Raw genomic sequence first — 20,378 nt, 5'->3', positions numbered from 1 at the left:
GCTGACTAACAGCCACCTCCACCTTATGCTTTTGTCCCCTGAATTGAATCATGACTGGCATTAAGGGATATTCCATCACCTCCCCGTGCACACACCTCACCTTAACCGCGCGGCTCTTATCCAATGCCTCGGATTGCATCAGACTTTGATGAATCGAGGTTTGGTTACAGCCTGAATCCACCAAAGCCTGATACGTACCCCCCTTTATACTCACAGGTATTTGGTATAATCCGCCATGACCGGGGGCAGCCTGCGGTGTGTCGGGTACCCTGACCAGTGTCCCTACCTCCATCACTGTACACTGGTCGACAAAATGCCCAGGATCCCCGCAACGCCAACAGGCCGGCCCAGACCTTCCCGCCGCTCCAGTGGCATAAAAAGGATGGAAGAAGACAGGGGTCGGTGTGACTGGGTCTCGTACACTTTTATTTTCTAAGCTCATACAGGTGCGCCCGAGCGCCTTCACCATAGATCAACTACAGCACAGTCTCTAGTTACTCAAAATCACGTTGGTTCTCCGTTGTGTGTGTACAAGATCCCAGTCCCTCTCTCTCACTCGAACACACGCAGCAACCGGCCTTTATCCGGTCTCCCCACGCCAATCACTGCAATCAGAAACAGGTGTTCGTCATCTTGCACTTGACCTACTTACTTACCGCTCGGCTCCACCCCCGCTCTCCCGCTACAGACCTCGCTGAACCACGCCCCCCTACTACAATTATCAAAACAGCATTCGTGAAGTGTTTTGAGGATTACTCTGAACTGTTTGAACTGTTGCGCGAAATGTGTTTACAAGAGACGAGAAGCTGATTGGAGGCCACTGTAGATCGACGTTTAAAACCACCAATCACAGTGTGATTTTCCCATGACGTAAGAACATTTGAAATCGACAAACAGCGCAAATAAAGTAACGTTTTCGTTGAAGAAATCGGCGCAAAATGTCCGTTGTCTAAATTGGCTATTTGACACATTGGCACAAAACAACAGAACTCCTGGTCAACGGAACTGAACTCTTTCACAACTGTAAGTATTTTTTGTGTATTTTTTCAGTTTACATAGCTTTCTCTTATCCTTATCAATGTCTTTCAGTATATACCTTTCTCACAACTTCCGTATAGGTTGACAACAGGTAAACAAATGGCACGAGCAAGAGCTATTGTAGCGTACCGGGCTGTTCTTGCTATGCCCAAAAACAGCCATATCTATCTTTTCATTCCTTCCCTGTTGATTGTGAAGTTCGACGTATATGGATTCAGGCTATCCGGTTGGATGAAGGACCAAACTTTACGATTAAAAAGGGGAGCACTTATGTCTGCAGCAGACACTTCACATCAGACGACTACGTTTTAGGGATCACTGTTCGCCGCTTGAAACCAGAGGCTGTCCCTAGCCTTTTTCCTTACAACGATTTCACCCCTAAAGGAAAAAGGGACCCTGTGTATGAGCGGTGCCAAAAACGTCAGCCGTTAACGCCTGTAGAAGTCGAGAAAAATTAAATATCAAACAAAGCTTTGAAACTTTTTTTTTTTTTTATATATATTTGGTGACGCAGTTTTCCTCCACGAGCCTTGTAACGTCGGCAAATGTAATCTTTGGCAAATCCGTTAACAAAGTTGTGTAGACTCTCTCCATTTTCACTTGCCGGGCATGTTTTTCTGATGTGTTGATGCTTGAGGAACTCCGCTTCCACAATGATTACGTATTTCCGGTTATTGTGAGAAAGGTCTATTAGAAAGCGGCGCAAAATGTCCGTTGTCTAAATTGGCTATTTGACACATTGGCCCAAAACAACAGAACTCCTGGTCAACGGAACTGAACTCTTTCACAACTGTAAGTTTTTTTGTGTATTTTTTCAGTTTACATAGCTTTCTCTTATCCTTGATATATCAATGTCTTTCAGTATTAGATCTTACTTTCTTAGAATTGTATGACAGTCGCAATAAATCTGAGTGTATGTTACTTTTGAAATACAGCTATTTTGTTTTAATGCAGACTCCAAACTGCCTGTTTCAAGATGATTATAACACCGATGACACAATAAAGTCTCCATTTACAACAAAGGTAGCCTACTATAATACCGGTATTGTGTTCTATGCATACGAATACTGTATTTTTGCTACTTAAAAGTGTTAATATTAATCTTATGTCTTTTGAAAATAAAAGTTAATAATATTTCAGTAGTTCATAAAGAGGTAATGGAAAAAAATGGAAAGAGCAGCCATTCAGTCTAAAACAAGTTTCAGTCATTTGTGTTTCTAGCAAATATTGTATGTGCTTGTAATATCGTTGTATGTTGACAGACCATGTTTTAAAATATTTCAGGTAATTACTCTGCTGATGGTCCATGTATAGGACACAATCTGGCAACTATTGAAACAAACATAAACCTGCAGAGGTGAATGGATATGGGAGCTAAAGAGCCTTGTAACTGGCAAGTGGTTTTGTAACTTTTGTTGTAAATCTTCATAGAATTACCTTTATATTATAGTAGGCTACAGATTATAGTAATCTTGTTCAAATGTTAGGAAATAATTTTGTTGGTTTAAGAAAGCCATCATATTGTTAACCTATTTAAACTAAATAATATTATTATTATGATTTCCGAGACATAAATGTTCAACTCTTAACTCATAGAGCTTTAGTGCTAAAAGCACCTAACCAGTGTTAATTTTGTCAGCAAATTTTGATTTAGTTTTAGTCTTAGTCTTTTGACTAAAATGGCATTTAGTTTTAGTCATATTTTAGTCATCTGAATTGTTTTAGTTTTAGTCTAGTTTTAGTCGACGAAATACAATAACATTTTAGTCGACTAAATCTACAGTAGATTTAGTCGACTAAAATATAATGGGTTTAGTTAAATTGTAATGCGTTAATTTAGAATTTCTCTAAAATTTCCAAACCCATTTACTCCCGGAGAAAACATCTATTAACCTATTAATATGAATGATTTTTAAGTTTGAACATGCAATACAGATACAGATTTAACTGCTGTTACTTAAAAAATATCTTAAAATTAAATAAAACCACTTTTCCTAAAGTACAACACAGTCTTCTTTACAATGAATGATATATGCATTCCTTATAACTACTTGCATACATCATTCTTTATTCTTTCAAGCAGACATATTTATTTGTATGAATTCAATATAATTAATCCTTATTAAAGCTATTAACAAACAGTGAATGCTTTTCTCTTTTTCTTTTGTTGCTTGATCAAAATTAAGGACACGGACCGCATTATGTTTATTGCCACTGTCACTTTAAGACGTCGGATCATGTCCAATATGACATGCGGATACAATTGCACTGATGCACATCCGATACAATCACAGTTTAAGACATAACCAGCATAGTTTACATGAATACTCTCTAAAACGGACATTTAGACATACTGTTGTGTGTATTTGTCCATTCAGACACGAAAGAGAGCTCAATTCAGTAGCCTACTCGCGCGCTGTAGGTGTATTGTGCATGACTGCACGCTTCGGGTTAGGTGTGTGCGCACAGAAAACCGCACCGAATAGAACTCTTTTTTGCATCGTCACTCTTATTCAGATCTATATGTCTGCTCTACTCATTCTCCCAGACGTTCACATTTTTTAACGTTTTATGACCGCGGGGTAGATCACGTTACAGTAGCCTACAAATGTGCGCATCTATCACACACGCTCAGGACATCAGTTCTGACGGATCGCTTCCCAAATCGTCACTATCTAACATTTTCGTCTAGTTTTTATTCGTTGACGAAAATGTCAATAGATTTTCGTCATAGTCTTTGTCATTCAAAACTAGGTTTTATTTAGTTATCGTCTCGTTTTCGTCTGTGAAAAAATGTCGTTGACGAATAATTTTCGTCGTTATTTTCGTCAACGAAATTAACACTGCACCTAACACAGACCATAAAGGATCTCCAAAAATGAGAATTAGCCCATGATTTACGCACCCTCAAGTCATCCTTGGTGTATATGACACTCTTCTTTCAGACGAATACAATCGGAGTTATATTTAAAAAAATGTCCTGGCTCTTCTGAGCTTTATAATGGCAGTGAATGGCCGTCTATAAAAGCGCATCCATCCATGATAAAAGTAATCCACACGACTCTGGCGGGGTTATAAAGGCCTTTTGAAGTGAAGCGATGCATTTGTGTAAGAAAAATATCCATATTTAAAACTTTATTGACTAAAATAACTAGCTTTAAAATAACTAGCTTAGCATATATTTATTTCTGCTTTTGAAGTAACTAAAACTTACAGCTTCACTAATAGCAAAGAGACGCTGCACTTACAGGTATGATTAATTCACTCTAGAAATTGTTCTATCGCCAATGCATTCAAATGCAGTGCTACTTTATCTGTATCTGATTTAAAACAAGCAGAAATCTGTCAGAAATGTACCGATCCATAGACACTATAACTGCTGTTATGTGAGAGCACTAGCCTCGTGGGCAGCGAGCGCTGTGACGTGCTGGAGCTGTGCTCACGGCGACCTGAGCTCCAGTCCTGCTTCAGCTTCAGGCTTCTCAAGACTACAGCAAAGTTTGTTCACATAGCCTCTAGTTGTGTTATTAACATGAATATAATGGATTAAGTATATGTTTTAAATTACAGAAACAAAAAAGATACTCATAAGGTATCATATTTATACTTTCAATAAATTAGTCTTTACATAATTTCTGATTACTAATTAGGCTGGCTAATTTTGAAAGTTTTCATTGTCAATATTGCTTGTGATCTTAATGTATGTGTATTCTTTCTGTTTACACTTTTGCATGATCTTCTTTTTTAGGCTATGAGGAAAAACTCTACCATGCACACAGAGAACAGAGCTCAATGCTGCTAACTGGGCGAGCAACTGGACAACTAGAAGAGAAGAACAGTAGAACACTATTAATACAGATGACTGGATTACTCTTCTGCAAGAACCAAGACAAGCAAAGACTGATGATGAGCGCTCTGAGCAAACACAGCAGTCAAGATGCATGAGTGACTTTACTGAGTTCTTCATAGTGTTGGGCATTTACTGTACGCAGAACTTCTAATAATTTATGTGGATGCCATTTATAAACCTGTTGAAATTTGGAATTTTTAGTTTTGAGATGAATAAAATTATATGTTTTAACAATGTTATAGCAAAGCATTTTTTTTTGTTTGTTTAATAGAACATTTTGGGAACAAAAATCAAACTTCCCGCTAAAAACGTTATAAGAATGTTAGGGGATAATGTTCTAAAAATGTTATGATTAAACCTTTATAGAAGGTCATCACAAAACATTTTCAGAGTGTTTTTAGAGAATGTTATGCCATCTTTTAAGAGAACATTCTGGGAACAAAAAGAAAACTACCCGCTGAAAATGTTATAAGAACATTAGGGAATAATGTTCTAACAATGTTAGCATTAAACATATTTAGAATGTTTTTAGAGAATGTTATTAGAACTTTTAGGAGAACATTCTGGGAACCAAAATAAAACTACCCGCTGAAAACATTATTAGAACACTGCATGGTAATGTTCTCAGAACATTTTTAGAAAAAAAAAAAATTCTAGCTGGGATATTGCACTGACAACTCATCAATTAAATATTTGCCTTCTTATATTCTGTGTAACTGTAAAGTTTTGTCAGCGTTTATTAAAAAAAAACATCCATTATGATCAGCCTTGGGTTCTACAAAGGAGGATGGTTCGATAATGTTAGACAAACTCAGTTTACATTTACAAAGCAAGTTTAGATACATAGATACATAGATATGAGCAAAACGGACTTCTTTAAAATGTATTATTTTATTAGATTATATAATCTTTAGAATTAAAAGATTATCCAGACAACTTTAAGTTTTTTATTTATTTTAGTTTTTACAAAATACATTGAAACAACCAAAATATCCATGTCCTCGTCACTTTTATCCCATCTTGAAGTACGACCAAGCGTCAAGTAGTGCTTTACAATACACATAGTTTCCAAGCAGCTTCATTCTGTGATAAGAAGCCACATCAGATCACAGAATCTTATTTCAAACATTTGACTGATATTATAAAGTGAGTTTGGAGCAAAAACATGGTTTTAATTAGCCTGGATGCCAGCCCGAACCCCGCCCACAACATTTTTTGATCGGGAAGTTCGGTCTGGACTCGCTCCATTGAGGAGTAATTATGATCGGTTCAGAAATCGTCGGGCCAATCAAATTGCCAGGGCGGGCTTTATTCGATGATGGACAGATGATCTGCAGGGACGTAATCCTCACGTTATCAAAGAGCGCTTGGGTTGAACTGGTTTCCCTCACAGATGACTGCCACTGGAGAACTGAGATGTAGAGATTCCGCTATCGCGTCCGTTGTAAAAGAAATCGACAGCGCATTCATTTTAAAAGACGAACATAGAACTGCAATCAAGGCATTTGTCGATCGGAAAGATGTGTTTACCGTCCTTCCTATGGGATTCGGCAAAAGTTTAATTTATCAGCTGGTTCCGATGGTAACTAAGAAGATGGGACGCAATGAAAACCCTGTGGTCGTTGTAGTTTCTCCTTTGGTCGCACTCATAGAGGGCCAAGTAAAAGAAGCAACACTCGTTATTTTACTTCTTCCAGCGTGCGTGCATTTGAGTTATGTAGTTGACAACTGTGCTATGCAAAGTAGTTGACTTACTGCGTTGCTCTCATTGGTTGTAGGTCTATCCAATTGAGTGCAGAGTTGTTGTTTTTTCCTGGTTCGGTTAAGACACGCCTCATAATCAAAGCCCTATGACGCAGTATCAGACTCACATTCTGACTAGAATATGAGTATGACGAAGTCAGGCTAGGTTTTAATCGCAAAAATTTACGTTTTGATGCTGTGCTAAGCTAACATGCTAGCTAGCCATTATGAACCTGTTACCAGGAGAGATTATGTTTTATGACAACTTTGAAAAGTAAAGAACATTGAGTGAGAAGTTTGATCAAAGAAATGATGGATTAAAACTGTGGATACAAAGTCGTCAGTAAATATAATGAAGACAAAATAATAATAATAATTTAGCTGCATTAGCTAAAAAAATTACTAACCCTTAACCTAAACCTTCTGATAGATAGCATTGCTGTTTGATAGATTCTGATAGATAGCATTGCTGTTTGATAGATTCTGATAGATAGCATTGCTGTTTGCCATATTCAGATTAATTCATGATTGTTTTAAACTCCGAACCGAATCCATGAAGACTGAACCTTCTTGACAGATGAATGCATAATTGAGTTGAACAATAAAATAAATACAAAATCATACTAATAAATGCAATGGAATAAAGTATAGGTACACTATATGTAACTATACACTATATATCAAAATAATCCGAACATTTCTACATAGAAAAACGTCTCAGGTTACGACTGTAACCATAGTTCCCTGAGAAAGGGAACGAGACGATGCGTCAACGACGCTTTGGGAACGCCCCCAGCGTAAATGCGTCTGAAGCATTTATGTCAACTAGTCCAATGGAAAGAATGAGCGTCACGGGCGGGTGACGTCATGACCAGGAAGAGATAAAAGCACATCCGGTGCAGACCGGCATTAGCTTTGAAAATTGCCGAAGCAAGCCGATCACAGGGATGCAGGAAGTATGGCAGGTTGGCGCATCGTGTCGTTCTCTTTCACAGGGAACTATGGTTACGGTCGTAACCTGAGACGTTCCCTTTCGAGGGAACTCGCGATGCGTCAACAGCGCTTTGGGAACGAGAATACCCAAATCGCCAAACTTTCAAGTACCTGAGTGTCAGTCTGTTGTACACTAAGCACTAAGCACCTGAGAACCTTGGGCAGCGTCCAGGTCCAAGCTGTCAAACCTGATGAATGTGAGCAGTGAGGACCAGCCCGCCGCATCACAAACGTCTTGGAGAGAAACCCCAAATAATAAGGCTTTAGAGGCCGCCATTCCCCTAGTAGAGTGAGCCCTGACCGCCAAAGGGCACGGCTGGTCAGAGTACTCGTAAGCAAGTGAAATACCCTCGACTATCCACCTACTACCCGTCTGTTTAGAAGCAGGAAGACCTTTCTTGGGTGATCCAAAACAAACAAATAACTGGTTGGAGTTTCTCCACTGCTTGCACTGGACACAAGAGGATCAGCTTTTCCTGGTACGCAGATGTAAAAGGAGGAGGACAGAAAACCTGCAGCACAATAGGCCTCGGAATCATGGTCGGCACCTTAGGGACGTATCCCTGTTTTGGCTATAAGAATGCCTTGACCATCCCCGGTGCAAACTCAAGGCAAGTGGGGGAACTGAAAGGGCCTGAAAGTCTCCGACTCTTTTGAGGGACGAAATAGCTAACAGAAAGATAGTCTTCAAAGTAAGAAATTTCTCTGAAACCGAGTCTAAAGGCTCGAATGGAGCCCTAGACAGGCCTTCCAGAACTATTGCAAGGTCCCAGGCTGGCACCCTAGTGCGAGTTGCAGGCCTCAGCCTCAAGGTTCCACGAAGGAAACGAGTAATCAGGGGGTCTCGACCCAGAGATGTACCACCCACCAGGGCGTGGTAAGCCGCAATGGCCGCCATGTAAACCTTGAGTGTGGATGGGCATAGACCTGATGTGAAACGCTCTTGTAGAAACTCGAGCACTGTGTTTACAGAACAGTGAACCGGATCCCACTGGCGTTGGTGACATCAAGAAGAAAAAACTCTCCATTTTAGCGCATAAAGTTTCCTTGTAGCAGGAGCTCTGGAGCTTAGAATGGTCTCAACAACCTCGGTTGAGAGACCACTCTCTCTGAGTTGGGTCCCCTCAGAGGCCAAACCCATAGTTTCCAAATCTCTGGTCGGGGGTGAAATATTGTGCCCCCTGCCTGAGACAGAAGGCCTCTCCTGATCGGGATCTCCAAGAGAGGGCCGTCGAGAAGATGAATGAGGTCCGCAAACCAAATTCGGGGCTGGTTGAGTGAGGGAGAACAGAGTGGACAGTGCGTTGTGTGCTGAGACGCAAACAGATCCACTTCTACCTGGCCATAAAACTCCCATATTTGCTCCACCACCTCGGGGTGGAGTCTCCAGTTCCCTGGCCTCAGCCCCTGCCTTGACAGGGTGTCTGCTCCTATATTCTGGTCCCCTGGAATATACACTGCCCTCAGAGAGAGTATTTTCCCCAGGGACCACAGGAGGATCTGATGCGCCAGTTTGCAAAGCGGACGCGAACGCAGACCCCCCTGGCGGTTCAGATAAGAGACCACCGATGTGTTGTCTGTACGGACGAGCACATGATGGCCCCTCAGGTCTGGGAGGAAATATTTCAAAGCATTGAAGACGGCCATCATCTCCAGGCAATTTATGTGCCAAGAGAGATGATGACTCCTCCACAGACCCTGAGCCGAGCGGCCTTCCATTACCACACCCCAGCCGGTGAGGGAAGCATCTGTCGAGATAGCAACTCGATGACAAAGAGCTCTCAACACCGCACCCTGGGTTAAGAAACCAGTGTTTCCTCCATATAACCAAGGCGCGGAGACACCGCCGCGTTATCTTGATCATACGAAGTGGGTTTCCCCTCGGGGAGAACCTTCTGGTCCTGAGCCACCACTGCAAAGGTCTCATGTACAGCAGGCCAAAGGGTATCACATTGGACGCTGCTGCCAAGAGGCCTAACAGTCTCTCGAACTGTTTCACAGTGCGTGACTGGTCTAGCTTCAGCTCTTTTGTGGCTGTAAGGATAGCAGCTACACAAGCGGGTGATAGAACTGCTCGCATCGTGACTGAATCCCATACCACACCAAGAAAAGTGGTTCTCTGTACTGGAGAAAGCACACTCTTTTTGGCATTGAGCCTCAACCCCAATATTTGCATATGAGCGAGAACGACACCTCGGTGCCGAACCGCTAACTGTTCTGATTCCGCTAGAATCAGCCAGTCGTCTATGTAGTTCAGAATACGTATGCCCTGCAGCCTGAGCGGGGCCAGAGCTGCATCTACGCATTTCGTGAACGTGCGGGGTGATAAAGCTAGACCGAAAGGTAGTACCCGATATTGGTATTCTTTGCCCCCGAAAGAAAACCTCAGGAACCTCCTGTGCTGAGGGAGGATGGAGACATGGAAGTAAGCGTCTTTCAGATCTATCGTGACAAACCAGTCCTCGGATCTGATTTGAGTCACAATCTGTTTGAGTGTTAGCATCTTGAACTTGAGTTTCTGTATTGAACGATTCAACAGACGAAGATCTAAAATGGGACGCTACCCTCCATCCTTTTTTGGAACAATGAAATAACGGCTGTAAAAACCCGACTCTCTGTCGGGTGAGTACACCTGTTCTATAGATTCCTTCGCTAACAGGGCCTTTACCTCTTGCTCCATTACCAGAGCCTGCTCGGGATGTACTACTGTGAGCAACACCCCGTTGTAGAGCGGAGGACGAGAACCAAACTGGATTCTGTATCCTTTCTCTACTATCTGCAGTCCCCATTGAGATATATTTGGTAGTAGTTTCCACGCTGCCAGAAAATCTAATAAGGGAACCAGCCTCTCGAGGCTGGCCTCTGGTGTTATAGAGACAGCCAGTTTGGGAGTCTGAAACATACCGGCAGGAACTACCTGAACTGACTGTTTTTGAACCCCCCTCAGAGGGTGCGAGTCCGACACAATGTCGAGTTGACGCAATCTCGCTGGAGACCGCTGTGCCCCGAAGCACCGAGGGTGGCGGGGTTGGCAGAACGGCCCCGTGAGGACACTGAGATGGAACGGGCACCGTATTCTGAGGTGTGTACCGTCCCACCCCGGTTGGGGCTGCCCTCACAGGTCTGACGCCAGGGACGTCAGGACCTTTTCTTTTGGGCCGAAGCCTTCTTAGCCTGAAGAACGGTTCTCAGATCCGGCTTAGGCTTCGAAGACTTCGGCTGAGAGTGTTGCGACAGTTTCCAGTGTTTCTGTGGAGGTGCACGAGACGCAACACTCTCTTTCTGTTGAGCACGATATGAGGAGCTTGACGGCTGGGGCTGCTCACGCCCAGCAGCCCCAGGGGGTAAGACACGACGAGGGAGAAACTTTTTGAACGCCTCTGATTGTTTTTTAGCCTCCTGAAATCTGTCAACTACGGCGCTCACTGCATCACCGAAGAGACCAGAAGGATCTACTGAAGCATCAAGGAGGAAGGTTTTATCCTTCTCCTTAACCTCAGCGAGGTTTAACCAGAGGTGTCTCTCAGTAGCTACAAGGGCTGCCATAGACCGCCCAATTGCTCTAGTGGTCTCCTTTGTAGCTCTGAGAGACAGATCTGTGGCCCGACGCAGTTCGCGAACCTCATTGGGCCCCACTCCCTCACTCCTGTCTAAATACCCCAGCAGGTCAGCCTGGTATGCCTGAAGCACAGCCATAGTGTGAAGGTATGCTCCAGCCTGACCCGCTGCCGTATATGCTTTGCCCACTAAAGTTGATGTTGTCTTTAATGGCTACGTGGGCAAAGCCGAGGCCTTCAGAGAAGATGCTGGACCGGGTGACAGATAGCTCGCGAGCGTCTGTTCAGCCCGGAGCATCGACTCATAACCATACTCATTCAATCCCCTTATACCTGAATAAATATGCACTTGGGGACTGAACACTCGTGACGAGTATGGCTTATTCCAAGATCTGGACAGCTCACTGTGCAGATCAGGGAAAAAGGGAAGGCCTCGTGGTGGAAGTGAAATATTTGAAGGAAGGAAACGCTCGTCTAGTTTGCTTTTAGGACGAGCGTCTCTTTTCCCGGCTGGCCAATCAATATTTAATTTCTCTACAGCGCGAGTAATCACTTCCACCAGCTCCTCATATGCTGGGGAAATAGGTGGCGAATCTTTTTCCCCCATGTGTGTGCTTACACTTTCGACGTCCAGCACATCTAACTCCTCAGAGCTAGAGCACTGAAGCATCGGGCTCTCTCCCCGGACAGAAGGAACCGGAGACACCGGAGGGAGAGCACAGGATCCTCCAGATAAGGAAGGAGATAAGGTCCGGGGACCTGTCTCCAACCCCTCTGAAAGATCCTTTTGTGATCCCCAGGAATGCATTCTCCGTACTGCCTCAGCAGCAGCGGGTCCTGCACCCTGAGGATCGCGAGCCTGGCCACTTTCCTCGAAAAGCGCCAGCCGAGAGCGGAGCATGCGGAGAGGTAGCATCTCGCAATCCTGGCAATCAGCCCCCTCAAAGGCTGACACCGCATGCTCCACTCCCAAACAAACTATACAAAGCTCGTGTGTGTCCCCACCCGTTAAATAATGCGGGCAGGGAGAAGCACAGAGTTTGTAAAGTTGTTTCGCCATACTTTCCAATATACACTCACCGGCCACTTTATTAGGTACACCTGTCCAACTGCTCGTTAACACTTAATTTCTAAGCAGCCAATCACATGGCGGCAACTCAGTGCATTTAGGCGTGTAGACATGGTCAAGACAATCTCCTGCAGTTCAAACCGAGCATCAGTATGGGGAAGAAAGGTGATTTGAGTGACTTTGAACGTGGCATGATTGTTGGTGCCAGAAGGGCTGGTCTGAGTATTTCAGAAACTGCTAATCTACTGGGATTTTCACGCACAACCATCTCTAGGGTTTACAGAGAATGGTCCGAAAAAGAAAAAACATCCAGTGAGCGGCAGTTCTGTGGGCGGAAATGCCTTGTTGATGCCAGAGGTCAGAGGAGAATGGCCAGACTGGTTCGAGCTGATAGAAGGGCAACAGTGACTGAAATAACCACTCGTTACAACCGAGGTATGCAGCAAAGCATTTGTGAAGCCACAACACGCACAACCTTGAGGCGGATGGGCTACAACAGCAGAAGACTCCACCGGGTACCACTCATCTCCACTACAAATAGGAAAAAGAGGCTACAATTTGCAAGAGCTCACCAAAATTGAACAGTTGAAGACTGGAAAAATGTTGCCTGGTCTGATGAGTCTCGATTTCTGTTGAGACATTCAGATGTTAGAGTCAGAATTTGGTGTAAACAGAATGAGAACATGGAACCATCATGCCTTGTTACCACTGTGCAGGCTGGTGGTGGTGGTGTAATGGTGTGGGGGATGTTTTCCTGGCACACTTTAGGCCCCTTAGTGCCAATTGGGCATCGTTTAAATGCCACGGCCTACCTGAGCATTGTTTCTGACCATGTCCATCCCTTTATGGCCACCATGTACCCATCCTCTGATGGCTACTTCCACCATGTCACAAAGCTCTAATCATTTCAAATTGGTTTCTTGAACATGACAATGAGTTCACTGTACTAAAATGGCCTCCACAGTCACCAGATCTCAACCCAATACAGCATCTTTGGGATGTGGTGGAACGGGAGATTCGCATCATGGATGTGCAGCCGACAAATCTGCGGCAACTGTGTGATGCCATCATGTCAATATGGACCAAACTCCCTGAGGAATGCTTCCAGCACCTTGTTGAATCTATGCCACGAAGAATTGAGGCAGTTCTGAAGGCAAAAGGGGGTCCAACCCGTTACTAGCATGGGGTACCTAATAAAGTGGCCAGTGAGTGTAAATACAGACAACAGTAAATATAACAGACAGAGACACAGATCACTTGCTGAGGCAACAGAAGCTAATGGCGGTCTGCACTGGATGTGCTTTTATCCCTTCCTGGTCATGACGTCACTCGCCCGTGACGCTCATTCTTTCCATTGGACTAGTTGACATAGATGCTGCAGACACATTCACGCTGGGGGCGTTCCCAAAGCGTCGTTGACGCATCGCGAGTTCCCTCGAAAGGGAACTGCATTTCAGACACAACATCAGTGATGAAGCTCAACGCAGTTCTGCTTGTTTTCTGCAGTTGTTCAAAAGTTGTAATGTGGAGGTCTGGCCGTGACCTGGATTAACCTGGGATGAAATACATGGAAATAGGGAATCAATCTGTTTGATTTTTTGCCCTGGGCAAAAGTTATAAAGCCAAACCTATCTAATTATTTATTTTACAAAATAAAATCCACATTGAGAGCTAGGTTATCAAATTAACTAATATGAACAATTCTCACAGAGATTGCAGAACTATATTGTTAATTATAATCATCTTAGCTCATATATTCTCTTAGATGTTGCTCTGAATTTACAATCTGCAATCCCGAGCCTTGGCCACAACATTGAGCCATGTTTTTGATGTAAAACGAGTTTTTTTCTCAATAATCAACCCATTCTCACTCCCAATTCATCAAAAACCAAAGCTTGGTCAAGCGCAAACATTTCTGAAACAACAAATGCTTAATAAAATGTTTGATAATGGGTAAAAACCAACACATATACCATTGCAAGTATGTGCCTTTGCAGCTTTCTGTCTTCTCCGTTTACTTCTCATCAAACAAGAATAGGCTGACTGAGTCCGAAAGGCCCTTTTGCTCATTTCATCTGAAGAAAGAGAAAAGGAAATAACATTATTATGGTAAGTGTGGTTGCAAGGTTGTGCATTTACAAAAAAATATCACATTACAACTACCAATACTGTAGTAAAAGCATGGTAAATGTTGTGGTTACTGTCCTTTTACTACACCTGGCTATCACAGTAAAACTAAGATTACTGTGGTAAAAGCATGGTAACTGTTGTTTTTACTGTGCTTCTACTACAACTACCACTTTGAAACTACACTGGTAGTCACTACTACTTTGAAACTGATATAAATATGATTAACTGATTGAAGATCTATAGTACATCACGTGACAGACATCGTTTAGGCCTGTCGTAATAATACATGTACATACGGTTATCCTTTCAAACAGCGAAGAGCAAACGAACAAGAAGGATGTTGAGAGTCTGAAAGATGCTGTCATTTCTTCTCTTCACGTGTCGTCATTTAATCTTTTCATGTTTTTAATCTCCTCTTTACTTCCATTTCCTGACCCTGTTTTGAACTCAAGCCTGTTCCCTAGTTACCTGCCAGAAAAGCTCAATAGAAAATACCATCTGAAATGTTCTGGTTACTGAAGTTCGCAGGCCATTCCATCGGAGGGCATCTGGCCCTGGTCATTAGAACCGCACTGGGTTTTAAGGTCAAACCGGTGTGCTGCTGTTATTGCGCGCTGTATTTCAGGGGATTTGTATGAGGTTGTTTTGTGCAAACCTTGACTTCAGCGAACCGTGAGGTGGCCACTATTGAATCAGATAGACCTCCTGCAGATAAAATGCTATATAAATATAGATTGCCTTGTCATTCAATGGGAACTTAATCCACAACCATGACCTGGAGACAAGCTATTCTCAGAGCACCAGATCTCCTAAGAATGTCTTTGTTTGTCACACAAAGCCGGGTGTGTTAATCCGGATAGATTGCCTCGATGCCTTTAAAATCACTTTTGAAAAACCCCCCCAAAAAAACAAGGTTTGTTGCTTTGGTGCTGCGCAAACAGGAAAGGGTTGTGCTATTAAAAAATCAAGAAATGATCAAAAACATTTAATTAGCAGATAGACAATACAAGATCACTTAATATATATATATATATATATATATATATATATATATATATATATATATATATATATATATATTCTTATAGTTCTTTATAAATAAAAAATACATATTTTGGCAGCTTCTAAAACAAACAAAGCTTTTGGAGATGTACAAATGGTCGTAAATCTTTCTATTTATAATAAATGGTATTAATTAAACATGCCTTATGAAATTTTATGTAACCGACTTTGCATGTTCTTAATTTCCACATCATTAAATATAAATGCGTATTTTAAATTAATTAAAATTGGCTCTTTTCTGTTGGATAATTCAACTAATAAATCTAAGATTGGTAATAACAATTTGGTTAACACTTCATTTTACAGTCCTTGTTGCATGTGTTACTTACTATAGTCATTATAGTAAATTATGCATAATTGCATGCAAATAACCCTAAACCCTTTAGTTATACAGGTGAAACTCGAAAAATTAGAATATCGTGAAAAAGTTCGTTTTTATTTCAGTAATTCAACTTAAAAGGTGAAACTAATATATTATATAGACTCATTACAAGCAAAGTGAGATATTTCAAGCCTTTATTTGTTATAATTTAGCTGATTATGGTTTACAGCTCATGAAAACCCCACTTTCAAAATTAGAATATTGTGAAAAGGTTTTCATAGCTTTGATGATTTCATAGCATAATCATAAAAATTATAACAAATAAAGGCTTGAAATATCTCCCTTTGCATGTAATGAGTCTATATAATATATTAGTTTCACCTTTTAAGTTGAATTACTGAAATAAATTAACTTTTGCACGATATTCAAATTTTTCCAGTTTCACCTGTATATATATATATATATATATATATATATATATATATATATATATATATATGTTGTTAATTAATATTGCTCAGTATTTAAATGTATAATTACACTGTAACAAGGACAACTTGTAACAATGTAACAAAACAAAAAAAATCGTTGTGATAATGATGAGCAAAAAAAAAACCCTTAATAAAAAAAGCGCTGCTTCTCGTCAACGGTGAGAGGTTTGTTCACTATACATCCTCAAGGTGGTATGGGACTGACCATTTCTAGGTACAGATACTCGTGAAGTGAGAGGATTATTCATGGGAAAGTGTGTTTAGGGGATTCAGCCCCCTCACTTGCATGGAAAAGCATTTTCTTATTATTCACAAGCGCCTCAGGTGACAAGTGTACTCTCTTTACTCTCTCCTTCTGCCCTGTAATATTCCTCTACCTCATTTAAAGTAGAAACATGTACCAAATATGACAATTATATGCAATACCAAAAACTTTAAGTATATATGTACACAATAAAAAGTTTTACATGAATAATGTCGATAAAAGGAGAGCAGAAAGAGTCAAAAGCTAATTTTAGCATTATAAATAAACGTGTTCTGCAAAACAAAGACTTTTCATTTCATGTGTTATGGATTGTTAGGGATGCAATTAATTAATTTATTTCAGTCACTCATTGGCATGTTCTTAAAGTTGCCACATCATTTTTTTTCTTACCCTTTCTATTGCTGATAAAAGTATTCTCAGGGAACTTGTTCCTTCAGGCATTAATTAGCATAATACAGTATATTTATTAACTCCTGGTGATCATGAAGTTTACATACAGTATATACATGTTATTGCATGTTTCTGAAGGTCAATAAAAATAAATAAACATGTTTCTGAAGGTCATCATGTGTCTGTGACTTATATGTGATGTAGTTTCAGTTGGTTATAAATTGTATTCAAAATCTGTAAAAAAAGAAAAAATGCGAGGGTGATGCATCTTGATTTCTAGATGAAAAGGTTATGCATGTGCCAACACATGTGCATTCATGGTTATTGAATGTATTTTATCAGGGGATGCAACACGTCTAAATCACTTTATAAAGAAACATTCTGAACTCCACAGAAATATATTTTTATGTCCTTTTCATAACTTACACATTGCAAAAAAAATGTCTTGGTTTGCTGAGGGTGGTTTCCAGCCTCATGGGAAGATTTATCATCGGAGTCATGAGGCAGAATGTTTGTTCTGTATTTCAATAAGCCAATGGCCCATAAAATTCTAAATGTGCTGCTAACTGCTTTAAAGGCACATAGCAATGGCACGATAGTTCCAAGTTCCACTTTATTAGTATAGTTAAAAATATAGCATGCAAATATTTTTGCAAAATCAAGGTGATCTCATTCATATTCATAGGTAGGCATATTCATACATAAGGCATACACATTTGCTATAAATGTGCGCTATATCCACTCTTTATCTTCACAATAATTATTTTGGGGAAGATTTTATTAAGTCACAATATCTGTTACACTATACGATTTCCAGGATTTAACAGTAATTCTGGTAACACTTTCTAAGACCATGATTATAATGAATTATAGTCCCATTTATACTTATTTATAAGTAAGTATTGCTATTCTATAAATATATTTATATAAAACTCATTAAGACCTGTACTGCTGTATAAGACCAGTTATAGTTACATTTACATTATTTGTATTATTACTTATAAGTCACGCATTTGCTTTTTCAATGTGCATGCTCATAATCCATTATACACTGATTTATAATAAATAAATAAAAATCAAATATTAAATAGATCCAGAGATACTTGTTTGCATTACCAATTAGTCATCAATTATGTCTTTAATGGCTTATGTTTGCATTAAAGGTCATGCATGAATGGTAATTATGATTTGTTAAAATCTATATCTCCTCAGCCATATGTATGATGTGTATTGCTTACAGCAGTTTGGAATTATACATGTCAAAATGTTTTGGTAGTATGTTTAAAACAAAATGCAAATATTTGTATTAATGATTTTTGATTTCTGTTTTTTTCCATTATTTTATTACAGGAATTATTGTTAATTAGTTACATTTACAAGTAAACAACTTAAAAATGTATAATGAGCACATCTTCATGATTTCTTAACATTTGCTTTAGGGAAATTGCATCCTATGTTTTCGCTTTACTTAACAGTGATTCATTTATAGAGGTTAGTAACTGTATTATCAACACAGCTATTAATAACAATATATTCACTTATTTGACAGCAATAAATCTGAATGACTAAAAAGTCATTGTAACTATAATATAATAACATTATAGCAATGCAGGTTGCATCTTTATAAATACAGTCATGGAACCATACGACTGACTAATTAGTAGTTATAAATCAGTGTAATGGTTTATGAGCATGCACATTGAAAAAGCAAATGCATGACTTATAAGTAATTATAAAAATAATATAAATGTAACTATTACTGTTCTTATTATGCATATGTCTTAATGAGTCTTTATAAATCTATTTATTGAATAGTAATACTTACTTATATATAAGTATAATTCATTATAAGCATGGTCCTCATAGAAAGTGTTACCGTAATTCCTTATATTAAAAATACTGTAATCAGATTTTTACTATGAAGTCAATGCAGGTTAGAACATTGCAATACAACACATTACTTTAGAAAAATAGCCATATTGTTAGCTGCATTGTAGTAGTGTACACAGAAGTGTCACGTACTGTACAGGCTTGGACACAATGACCAGAACTCTCGCAGAACCATGATTCACAGCTGGGACATCCGATGATTGCATCTGGAACAGTGTTAATCCAGTCTCAAGTTGTTGAAGTGAAATTTGGGCATACTTGGCGCATACCAGAAACCGGTGCCAGGAGTTCTGGTGGCTGTGGCAGACGGTGCGAAGAAAGCACCCTATTTCCTGGATCTTCCTCTCCGTTTTCCCCACTGTCTGTGTCAGGGTTCACAGAGGAAACAGACTGGATGGTAAGTTATTGTCGTTTATTTGTGCAGAGGAATACTCAGTCGGAGATAACAGGTGAGGATCAAATGATATGGAAACATAGAACAGGCTTAGCTGAAATGGTAATGTCCTTTTCTCTCTTGCGGGTGGTTTATAAGCAGTCACACTGGAGATGGATGAGACGGAAGAATCGGGAATCTGGTAAGTAGCAGGTGAGTGGAAGGAGAGTCTGTGAGTCATGTAACGACGAGACCAGACAAGTGACTGCAGTGAAGGTGAGTGCTTTATAGTGCATGTGGGTGATGGGACACAGGTGACGGTGATCAGTAATCAGGTGATTGTGAACGGGGGAGTGTCCGACTGGGTGATTGGGAATGAGTGGGCGGTGATGGCGATCATGACGTGGATGGAATCCTGACAGTAATCCAGGATGGAGCGGACACTGTAGATGGGCTCCTCCTCGACAGGTACGGGAGGAGGAGGTACGTCCGTGGGAGGATTATCTGTGGGGACAGGAGTGACAGGGTCAGTGAAGGGTTTGAGTAGGGATACATGGAAAGAAGGAGAGATTCTGTAATGACGGGGAAGATTGAGCCTGTAGGTGACTTCGTTCAACTGCCTCTGGATGGTGAAAGGTCCAATGAATCGAGGACTCAACTTACGGCAAGGCAGACGGAGAGGAATGTCCCGAGTCGACAACCATACCTTCTGACCTGGTTGATATAAGGGAGTGTCGAGTCGGTGACGGTCAGCTTGCTCCTTGTGTCTCCGAAGTGCCTGTTGTAGATGCACGTGAGCTGAGTCCCATACCCCCTCGCTCTGATGGAACCAGAAGTCGACACCTGGAACCTCCGAGGGCTCACCCGACCAAGGAAAGAGTGGAGGCTGGTATCCAAGGACACACTGGAAGGGGGTGAGCCCGGTGGAGTTCTGTCGCAGGGAGTTTTGAGCGTACTCCGCCCAGGGGAGGTAACGGTTCCAGCTGTCTTGGTACTGGTGGCAGTATGTCCGCAGGTAACGACCGATCTCCTGTATCTTACGCTCAGTCTGGCCATTAGTCTGCGGATGGTAACCTGAAGAAAGGCTGATGGTGATCCCAAGAAGTCTGAAGAAGGCTTGCCACACACGTGAGATGAACTGTGGACCCCGATCTGAGACGACATCTTCAGGGAGACCGAAGTTCCGGAAGACATGTTGGAATAGA

At 41.0% G+C, this 20,378-nt stretch overlaps 1 long non-coding RNA gene across 1 annotated transcript; it reads left to right on the top strand.

The window, feature by feature from the left end:
- The first annotated feature begins 1,746 nt into the window (after nucleotides 1-1,746).
- Nucleotides 1,747-5,020, top strand: LOC130085718 (uncharacterized). Its single transcript, XR_008807160.1, has 3 exons — nucleotides 1,747-1,830; nucleotides 2,323-2,424; nucleotides 4,787-5,020. It is a non-coding gene; the product is annotated as an uncharacterized LOC130085718 (long non-coding RNA).
- The last annotated feature ends 15,358 nt before the right edge of the window (nucleotides 5,021-20,378 follow it).

The sequence above is a fragment of the Rhinichthys klamathensis genome, unplaced genomic scaffold (genome assembly GCF_029890125.1).
Source record: "Rhinichthys klamathensis goyatoka isolate OS25496 unplaced genomic scaffold, OSU_Roscu_1.1 h1tg000087l_1, whole genome shotgun sequence".
Lineage (NCBI taxonomy): Eukaryota > Metazoa > Chordata > Actinopteri > Cypriniformes > Leuciscidae > Rhinichthys > Rhinichthys klamathensis.
The sequence above is the reverse complement of the archived record's forward strand: the minus strand, read 5'-3'. Positions and strand labels throughout refer to the sequence as shown.